At 33.1% G+C, this 9,927-nt stretch overlaps 1 pseudogene; it reads left to right on the forward strand.

Moving 5' to 3' along the window:
* The first annotated feature begins 1,993 nt into the window (after positions 1 to 1,993).
* Positions 1,994 to 6,045, forward strand: LOC120171643 (annotated as a pseudogene).
* The last annotated feature ends 3,882 nt before the right edge of the window (positions 6,046 to 9,927 follow it).

A 9,927-nucleotide genomic window follows, 5' to 3' on the forward strand; every position in this document is an offset into this window, starting at 1 on the left:
TGAAAACCTTTTTAATTTTAAATATTAATGAAACAAAACATTATCTATTTTATTTTTATGATTAAATTATTTTTTAGTATTATATTATTTTTTAAGGTTAAACAATTTATCCTCTTATAATTCAGATATCGTTATGTCATTATTTATATTAATGAAAAAAATCTCACTTATTTACGATTTTTTTAATTTTTCTTTCTTATCTCTTCGATTATTTATACACTCTTATTCTTAGCAAGTATTGCTTATCAAATGAGTTCAACAAAGACTAATGAATTTTCAAAGATCATTTGTCAACGGTAAAAAGTCAAGGGACACGTAAAAGTACTCGTTCGCCGGCTGGTTAATTGATATTAAATATGGGTAAATCAACATTTTAGTCTTTAAACTTAATAACATTTTTTAATTTAATCCTTAAATTTTTGTTTGATCCATATTGATCTTTGAAATTGTGATAAGTAATGAACTACCGAGATGTTACATCATTAAACACAATCCAAGTTCGTATAAAGCAGAACAATTTGGGGTTAGATTAGAATTATTTACCAAGTTCAAGGAGTAAAGCTTACTTTATACCCATTAAAAACAAGGTAAAATACACAAATGGTCGCCTAACTATAAGAAGTTATTTTGTTGGATCTCACGACCATTAAAAGCTATGCAATGGTCATCCAACTATTTATAAGTTCTAAACTCATCATTTTCGTTAAAATTTTGACAGTTATCTGAGTTGGACGTTAACATATTGACTGATATATGATAAAATCATATTTTAATGATGTCTACTAGCATCACCGATACTTTCAAGTAACGACTTGATGACATAATACAAACAGAGATTCGATACATAAAATGCAATTCATCCGGTTTTGGGATAAGATTTTATCATATCCTAATCAACAAGTTAACATCTAGTTTAGACGTTCGTAACTTTTAACGAAAAAGAATGATTTTGGAACATATAAATAATCGAGTGATCGTTTTATGACTTTTAATAGTCGGGAGACTCAACTAAACATCACACTATAATTAAGGCATTATTTTATTATTTTTAATAGTTCAAAGACTTAATTAAGAGATCATTTTATAATTTTTAATAGTTTAAGGACTTATAGAGTATAGAATAGGCAGCTTCGGAGAAGTAGGCAATTTGATAGCCGCCTTTAGATTACACTTCCAATGGATGGATAGCGTCAGCCATGAATTTAATATTTTTCAATTTTTTTTAATATTCTATTTTAATTGTTTAACGATCAATAGTATCTTTATTTTTTAAATTTTATTTATTTATATTTAATTTCATCATCTATATATTACTAGATTAATTCAAGTTAAACACCATGAAAATTGATTACGAGAATAATTTTTTTAATCAAATTTAATATATTTACAATGTCGAGATTTAAACACTTAACCGTGATTAAGAAATCACTCATCTCATAATAAATTGAGAAGATAATCTTTAAAATAAATCTCTATAATATATTTTTCACATTATCAATTAATAAATAAATATTCGACCTTTGAATTATATTCACTTCTCTTTTTCAGTTTTTATTCAAAATTTTAACTTTTCCACCATTGAAAACATTTTCCATTCTCATTTTACTATTAAAAATATTATTATTTGTTGATTTATTTAAAAAGTTAATACCTTGAAAAAATACATATATGTCATATAAAATTTATATTAAATTGAATTCAAAATACAATATTTTTTTAGAGTAAATAATTTATATACAATTTTAAAACAAAGACATATATATGAGAGAAAATTTAAGTATTTAATTATTAAAAAAACCGTCATGCTGCTAGCTCACCTGCGGGTAACTGATAAGTAACTTCCATACGCAGCCGCTTCTTGGTGAATTACATAATGCCTTCTTCCATTTTGCTTCCTTCCCATCGGACCCTATAAATATATATGCATATAAACAGGAAAATGGAGCAAAAAAGAACCCAAAAAAAAAAGAACGAGAAGGAGAAGAAGAAGAAGAAGAAGAAGAAGAAGAAGAAGAAGAACATTTAGAATCCCAATATTGCATTGAATTGTTAGCTCCTTTCTTGGCTGCCAATGGCTTCTTTCAACGTTTCTTCTCCTTCAACTGTAGCTATCTCTCGTCTTCAGTAAGCTCTCTTCTCTAATTCTTTATTACCCTTTGCATCTAAATTTTTTACCCCTTTGTTTTCATGGATCGATCCTTTCGTTCAACTGAGATTTATCGTGTGTGTTTTTCTTTTGCATTTCTTTTGCTCCAATATCGTTTTCTTTCTATTGTTCGGTTTTCAAATCAATTTTCAAGTTTTTTTGGGTAATTGTTCCTGTTTCGATCTTATACAGACGATGCGTTTATCTTGATTTGGGGTGTTTGACTTTTATGTTCGTCGGGCGTTGACTTTTGTTTTAAACAACCCAAGGTTTCCGACAGCCGGTGATATGGGAATTTGGAGAAACACCCAAAATTTAGCTTTTAGGTTAAGAGATCCTATGTCCATATGAATTTCTTAGCAAATACCATACTATCTAATGTAAGATCTTAGTCCTATATTTACAATTTGGAGTGTGTTAGTCTAATGTGGAATCTAGGTCTTATACCATAGAATTAGGCATATATTAGTTCACCATGTTGTGCTTCGGTGTTTGTTCGAGTTGGTTTTGTGCTAGCTTTAATCAAGCCCTGGAAAATATATTACCATAAGAGTTGCAGGTTCGGTATCGATGTCACCACAAATGTTGTGCAACTAAGAGGTAGCGACGAATAGGATCTTTGGAGAATCACATCCGAAAAGCTAGCTGTTAGAATGGAGAGCCTATTTCATATAAATCCACAAGAAATTTGGTACCATACTTTTTAATGTGGGATCTAGGCCCAATATATGTCGGTTGTTACAGGAGATTTATTAACTTTAAACTGTTAGCCGTTTTGACCAAATTTCCTGTCTTTGCATCAAGAATTAGCCTTGGCTGGAAAGCAATGTGGCTGTTTTATTAGTTGTTTGATTGACCGATGAAATGTCTACGAATTTACTGATCAGAAACGACTAGAACTAGGAAGTAACGTTCAACTTTAGCTAGCCTCACAAAAGTGTAGCCTATACAACGCTTGTTTGTTTCTGTTGAAGTTTTGCATTTGATTAATTTGGTAAGCAATTGTCAGATCATTACAGTTATATCTGCATACTATTTCTATGGTATCTTTTTTGGATGCATTTAGAGGGTTCTAAGTCTGCTTGATTTCTTCCTAAAGTTATCAGATTTCGGGCGATTTTGTCCAGACGCATAACCATTGATTGATATTTAATGCCCTTTTAATATTGTATTACAATCTTTACCATTTTCAGTACAATTGAATAGTATGAAATTCTTAGTGATCTTTCCATCTGTACAGGGCATCCAGAAGTTCTAAATTCTTTAATGGATTACACAGCACAAATCTATTCTTTAATGGATCATCCTTCGTTATTAAAAGTGGCGTCAAAACTAGAGCTGCACTTGCATCTGGAGAAGGCAACGTTCTGTCTTATTCCAATGGCACGGATGCTTCAGCAAATTGCAGTCTCTTCCGTGATAAATCGGGAGGGATCGAAGTTCAACAAGATGCAATGGCATTTGGAACTCTTGCAGCAGATACTACTCCCATAAGTAATGGTTTTCCCATTGATAATGATGATTTTGATTTGGATCGTCCCACTGAAGGTTTTGCTTCCATCCCTGAGGCAATTGAGGACATTCGCCAGGGCAAGGTCTGTTTTTTTATTGGCTTCCCTGTGTTGGTATTAGTGCTTATATTTTACTTTTCTGCATATTAGCGATTTTCTTTACTAATCCGAATTCGTGTTGCAGATGGTAGTGGTTGTAGACGATGAGGACCGAGAAAATGAGGGAGATCTCATAATGGCAGCCGAATTGGCAACACCTGAGGCTATGGCCTTTATTGTGAAACATGGAACTGGGATAGTTTGTGTGAGCATGCTAGAGGAAGATCTGGAGAGACTGCAACTTCCTTTGATGGTGAACCAAAGAGAAAATGAAGAGAAACTCCGCACTGCATTTACAGTCACAGTGGTATGTTACTTTGTCTCATAACCATATCTGATACATGAGTAATTTCTTCTTTTTCTTTTAGGAAATATAATTTATATGGAAAAATGTTCCTATTAATGATTCTAACTTGGATTTGGGGATATGGTGATCTTCTTGCCTATTAACGTTTGATAATCTTAGAAGACAACTTTTTAAATTTCTTCTATGATAATTTAAACGAAGTACGATTAATGGTTAGTTGGTCTTTGACTTTTAGTTCCAAAAAAGATGACTTCTATCCTATCGAGTCCAACAATTCAAACGGTACTCAACATATCTGTTGCATGAAAACCAATTTTGCAGGATGCAAAACATGGTACTACTACTGGTGTATCAGCCCATGATAGAGCAACAACAGTATTGGCCCTTGCTTCTAGAGATTCCAAGCCAAAGGATTTCAACCGCCCCGGGTCACATTTTCCCACTGAAGTACAGGGAAGGAGGGGTCCTGAAAAGAGCCGGGCATACTGAAGCTTCTGTTGATCTTACAGTGCTAGCTGGGCTGGACCCTGTTGCAGTTCTTTGCGAGGTTGTAGATGATGATGGGTCCATGGCTAGATTACCAAAGCTTCGTCAATTTGCTGAGCGGGAAAACTTGAAAATCGTATCCATTGCTGATTTAATCAGGTAACTAAATATCACGTCCAGTGCTTTGCTTTCTACTTACCTTTCAAGCACCCTTCAGTTAACTTGCACAGTTTTATCACTTGTAATTCGAGTTCTTTTAAGAACAATAAACGAAATAACTACTACTAATGCTCTTCTTTGATTGACAGGTATAGGAGAAAGAGGGATAAATTAACTGATCTTGCTGGCGTGGCACGGATACCAACTATGTGGGGGCCATTCACGGCCTACTGTTACAAGTCAATATTGGATGGGATTGAGCATATAGCCATGGTTAAGGTGAGGATATAGCAAATTCTTAGAGGAATTCGTATATTATCTGTATGAATCCTATATGATTATTCTTCATGTGCGTAATCAAGTCAGAAATGTTTTTATCTGTTTTCATCTCACTTTCTATTCTATTTCAATAAGTATAATCAGTCTATATATTCCTTTCGACGTTTGATTTTCTTAGATCAAAAGCCTTTTGTTAGGAAGAATATGGCATGATTCTTGTTTATGGTGTAAACAGGGTGAGATTGGAGATGGGCAAGATATTCTTGTGAGGGTTCACTCGGAATGCCTCACGGGAGACATATTTGGATCTGCTAGATGCGATTGTGGGAATCAGCTTGGCCTTGCAATGAAACAGATTGAGGCTGCTGGCAGGGGTGTTTTGGTATACCTTCGTGGGCATGAAGGTAGGGGAATCGGTTTGGGCCACAAGCTCCGTGCATATAATCTGCAGGACGCTGGTCGTGATACTGTAGAAGCAAACGAGGAGCTTGGATTGCCTGTTGATTCAAGAGAATATGGCATTGGCGCTCAGGTATATATGTCTAGCGTAATTAAGTCGCTTCGTTACCATGGATATTACTCAACTCTTCCCTCTCGGTGAAGTTTGTGAAACCTAATAATTCTTCTTTGCCAGATACTTAGGGATCTCGGCGTGCGAACAATGAAACTGATGACCAACAATCCAGCCAAGTACAGTGGGCTCAAGGGTTACGGATTAGCCATTGCTACCAGGGTTCCACTGGTGACCCCTATTACAAAAGAGAATAAGAGATACCTGGAGACGAAGCGAGCTAAAATGGGTCACGTATATGGCTTAGACTTTAATGGCAGTTTGAACAGTCTCATTACCAGTGGCAATGGTAACACGGTTACTCCGGTGGATGCTGCGTCTGAATCTTAGGCTCCGCTGCCGCCTTCTTCCTTTAAGATGCAGGTTTCCTGTACATGCTGCGTCTGATATTAGTATGATGTTTCCTATACATAAGGAAGAGCCATTGCCACTCATTCTTTTTCCTGTAACATGTAAAACCAGGGCAAAACAAAGTTCATTCCATGAACCTGGAATTGCTTGACCTTCTTCTAAATCATGTCTCTCATTCGTTATTGTTCTAATTCGATTTTATATTAAAAAGATATTTTATTGCACGTTGCATGTTCTGATTAATTCATGTGACCTTTTTAAGGATAATAGCAGAAGGGACAAAGTGATCGAATAATAATACAAATAGTATAAAATGGAGTAAGTTCAGGATTCGAAGTTTAATGTTGCGAACAAAGTAAATTGGATTTGGTGATAATAATGGTCGGGTCAGGTCAAGTTTTATGTCGGTCTGATGTAATTTGAGATATCTTTTTTATTTAAATCCGATTTGACCTGAATTTAGGAAGATTTTATCTTATTCAAAGTCCAATTTAAATTTTAAGATAAATTTCACATTCAATTTAATTAGATATAAATACCAAAAATAATTATTTTTATTCAATAAAATAAGAATCTAATTGAAAAAGAATATAAAAAGAAGATATTGTAGTAATTATCTTTAAATATATAAACAAGAATTATATAATTGTTTCTAAATATATAAAAGAAAATTATATTACTATTCTGGATAGAGATTAGAGATTTTTTACTATAAATCTCATCGGATACATTTTCATTCTTTATAATATCTAGTATGAATTAATTTTTTTAAAATTGACTTTACTAAGTTGAATTGAATCAAAATATATCATATTCGAGTTAAATTAATATTTTTAGTTATATTAATCATCTTTATAAATGAGATTTTATAACATTCAATCAAGATTATATATAGTTCAGATATGATTAAACAAAAAAAGGTAATTATTGAACCTAAAAAAGTATAAATTATTGATTCATAGAAAATGACTCCTCAAATAAATTTAAGCACGAAACAAGTAATTTATGTGGTAAATGAATTATTGTCGTTCTTTGAGAACTCGAGTTTGAACACCGAGAATATCACTCAAATTGACTACTAATAAGAATCTGTTAAATCTTTCAAGTTCTTGACCGTTGTAAATTACAAAAACTTTCAACGGTTCAGATATCATCTCAAGAATCCACGTAAACAGCCAGGATGCAAAGGAAGACCATGCTTTATAGTTGTTACAAAAAGCACAAAATCAAAGCAAAAGAAGAGTCAAGCCAATCAGCAAAAGCCAAAGCAATAAAGCAAATGTCGTGCGTTGGATTTTTCTGAGATCCGTGCAACAATCAATCCAACGGCCACTAAACAATTCCCATCTCTATATAAACCCATCCTTCTCTTCTTCCTCGTACACAAACCAACGCGATTCCCATTGTTTGAATCCCTTTTAAGGCTTCAGCATATATTTACAACGGCAATGGCTCTTTCTTGTTTTCTCTCTTTAATTACACTCGCATTGCTTGTTTTCTCTGTTACAGCACAATCTCCGTCGCAGTCACCGGCGGCGTCGCCGAAGAAATCTCCGCCGTCCACTCCGACGCCATTCCCTTCACCGCCTAAAACATCCGTACCGTCTCCATCGAAAACTCCGGCGGCCATTACACCGTCTCCGGCTACTATCGAGTCACCTCCATCAACTCCTCTGTCTCCGGAAGCCGGTCCCGCGTCGACTTCCGAACCTCCTATCGGAGCTCCGGGACCTGCAGAGAACGGTGCCGTTTTGAACTTGAATAGTAGGTTTGGTGCTGCTGGATCCGTCGCGTTTGGATTGTTGATGGCCATTATTATACTGTAGAGATTTCGATATCCTCTTTCTACAGTCAATGAAGATCATACAAGTATAAATAAATTTTAGTATATGTACTTTTATCTCCTTTTTTTTTAGATTGGATTCTTCATATAATGTTAAATATATGAATTATGAGTATTGATTTTTCTTTTTTTGTTCGGAATTATTAGTTTTGATTCTCGTATTTAATTTTGTGGATGAATTTTATTATCATTATTACTATATATATTATCATTAATTTCGGTCATTTTTTTACAGAAGTAATTAATTTTAATTAAAATAAAAAGTATTTCAAATTACAACAAAAATTTACAACCAAAATCGTAAATTAAACACATATTTAAGAAAATTTTCTATAATCATCGAAACAAATCTAGTAGCTTAAGATCAAATAACGATCATACAATAAAAAATTAAATTTAACCAAGAAATTCGAATAAAGATAGATAAAAACAGATTTGATCGCATTGGTAAATGAATCACAAAAAGGGATCAAACTATTAAAAAACTACTGATAAATTATAAATCAGACTCGAGTGATGTGAAAAATTATTCTTGAACGTAAATCGATCTTTTTATTGATTAGTCAAAATCTTATTTAAGTTAATAAATTTTATTATAATTTAAATTTTATTTGATTTTTTTTCGAATCTAGTTTATAAAATTTGAGTTAAATTAAGTTGTCAAAGTTTTCATTTAATTTAATTATAAATATTTATAATATTACGATAATATTTTATTACAATTTAAACAATTTTTTATAATCATACGTGATACATATATATTTTTTTCTTTTTTGCTACTCAGAATATGGGGTTTTTCTGTATACGTGTTTATCGGCTTTAATGAATTGTATCGTAGTCATGGCGCACTCTTTTTCCTTTAATTAGGTTTAGGTAGGTATGACCGTGTTTTCTTTTTTGTATGTGTTTTCAGTAATATCATACAAAACTATATTTCAAAAAATATATATTCCTCCTTTTTTTCATACCGTGATATACTTATATCATATATAGTCGAGAAATTTGACTCAGATTTGAAAAATCAATTTACTAATTATTAAATTTTTTGAATTATTCGAGTTTTATTTTATAATTTGACTTGAATTTGAAATTTTTACGAGTTGGGTTTATAAAATTATGACTCGAAATCAATACAAATTAAATATTTTTGAACGAGTAAAATCGAAAAGATCAATTTTTTAAATATAATTAAATTTGGTCCAACTTATACGTGGGGGCATGGGTTCTATCCCGGAATGTGACACCAATTGCGTTATTCAATGTCGGTTACGTATATTAAAACCTCGAATCTTTCAGCTACGCCGTTGTAGTTCTTCTAAATTAATTGATGTGAACTATCAAAATCAAATTAATCCAAAATGTGCACTAATTTTCATAGTTAATTTTACTCGAGTGTAATGAATTTAGTATTCTCGATGATTAAAAAAACAATAGATAATACTAGTCAATAAAAACGTATCAAGTAGGGATGGTAACGAGTTAGGTTAGGGTTGGGTGTTTGTTCAGCCCAGGAATGGTAACGGGTCGGGTTCGGGGCGGGTTTTGTTCGCCCCGTCCCCGAACCCAAAATGAATCCCCATCCCCGACCCGATCCCCGTTGAGTTTTTTATCGGGGCGCCCCGTCGGGGATTTTTTTTGCCCCGTCCCTGAACCTGACCTAAAATATTATATTCAAACCCGAACTCAAAAATATTATATATATAATTACTATAAAATATATAAAATATAAAATATATAATTAATATAAAAATATTATATTATATATATATATAATCGGGGTGGGGTGGGGGTACCTTGCCCCATCCCCGAACCCGACCCGAAAAAATCTCTGATACCCGAACCGACCCGAACTTGACTTAATCTGCCATCCCTAGTTCAGCCCGACCCAATAAAAAAAATTTATAACCTCCACCCAATTTGACTCAATCTGGAAGAAAAATATATCCTCCACCGACTCTAATACGACCTGAATTTTTAAAGTATAAATCTGATCCGGCCGACCCGACAAAAAAAAGGATTTAATTAAAAAAATAATATTTTTAAGAAAATTATATTATTATTTTTGGATCGGATCACGTTGGAGTTTTTTCACCCTCTACCCAAACCCGACCCGACATCGCCCCTTAAAAAATCTGACCGAACCCGACTCAAAATTATTTTCGAAAAAATCCGATC

Source organism: Hibiscus syriacus, unplaced genomic scaffold, assembly GCF_006381635.1.
Source record: "Hibiscus syriacus cultivar Baekdansim isolate YM2019G1 unplaced genomic scaffold, ASM638163v2 tig00111834_pilon, whole genome shotgun sequence".
Classification (NCBI taxonomy): Eukaryota; Viridiplantae; Streptophyta; class Magnoliopsida; order Malvales; family Malvaceae; genus Hibiscus; species Hibiscus syriacus.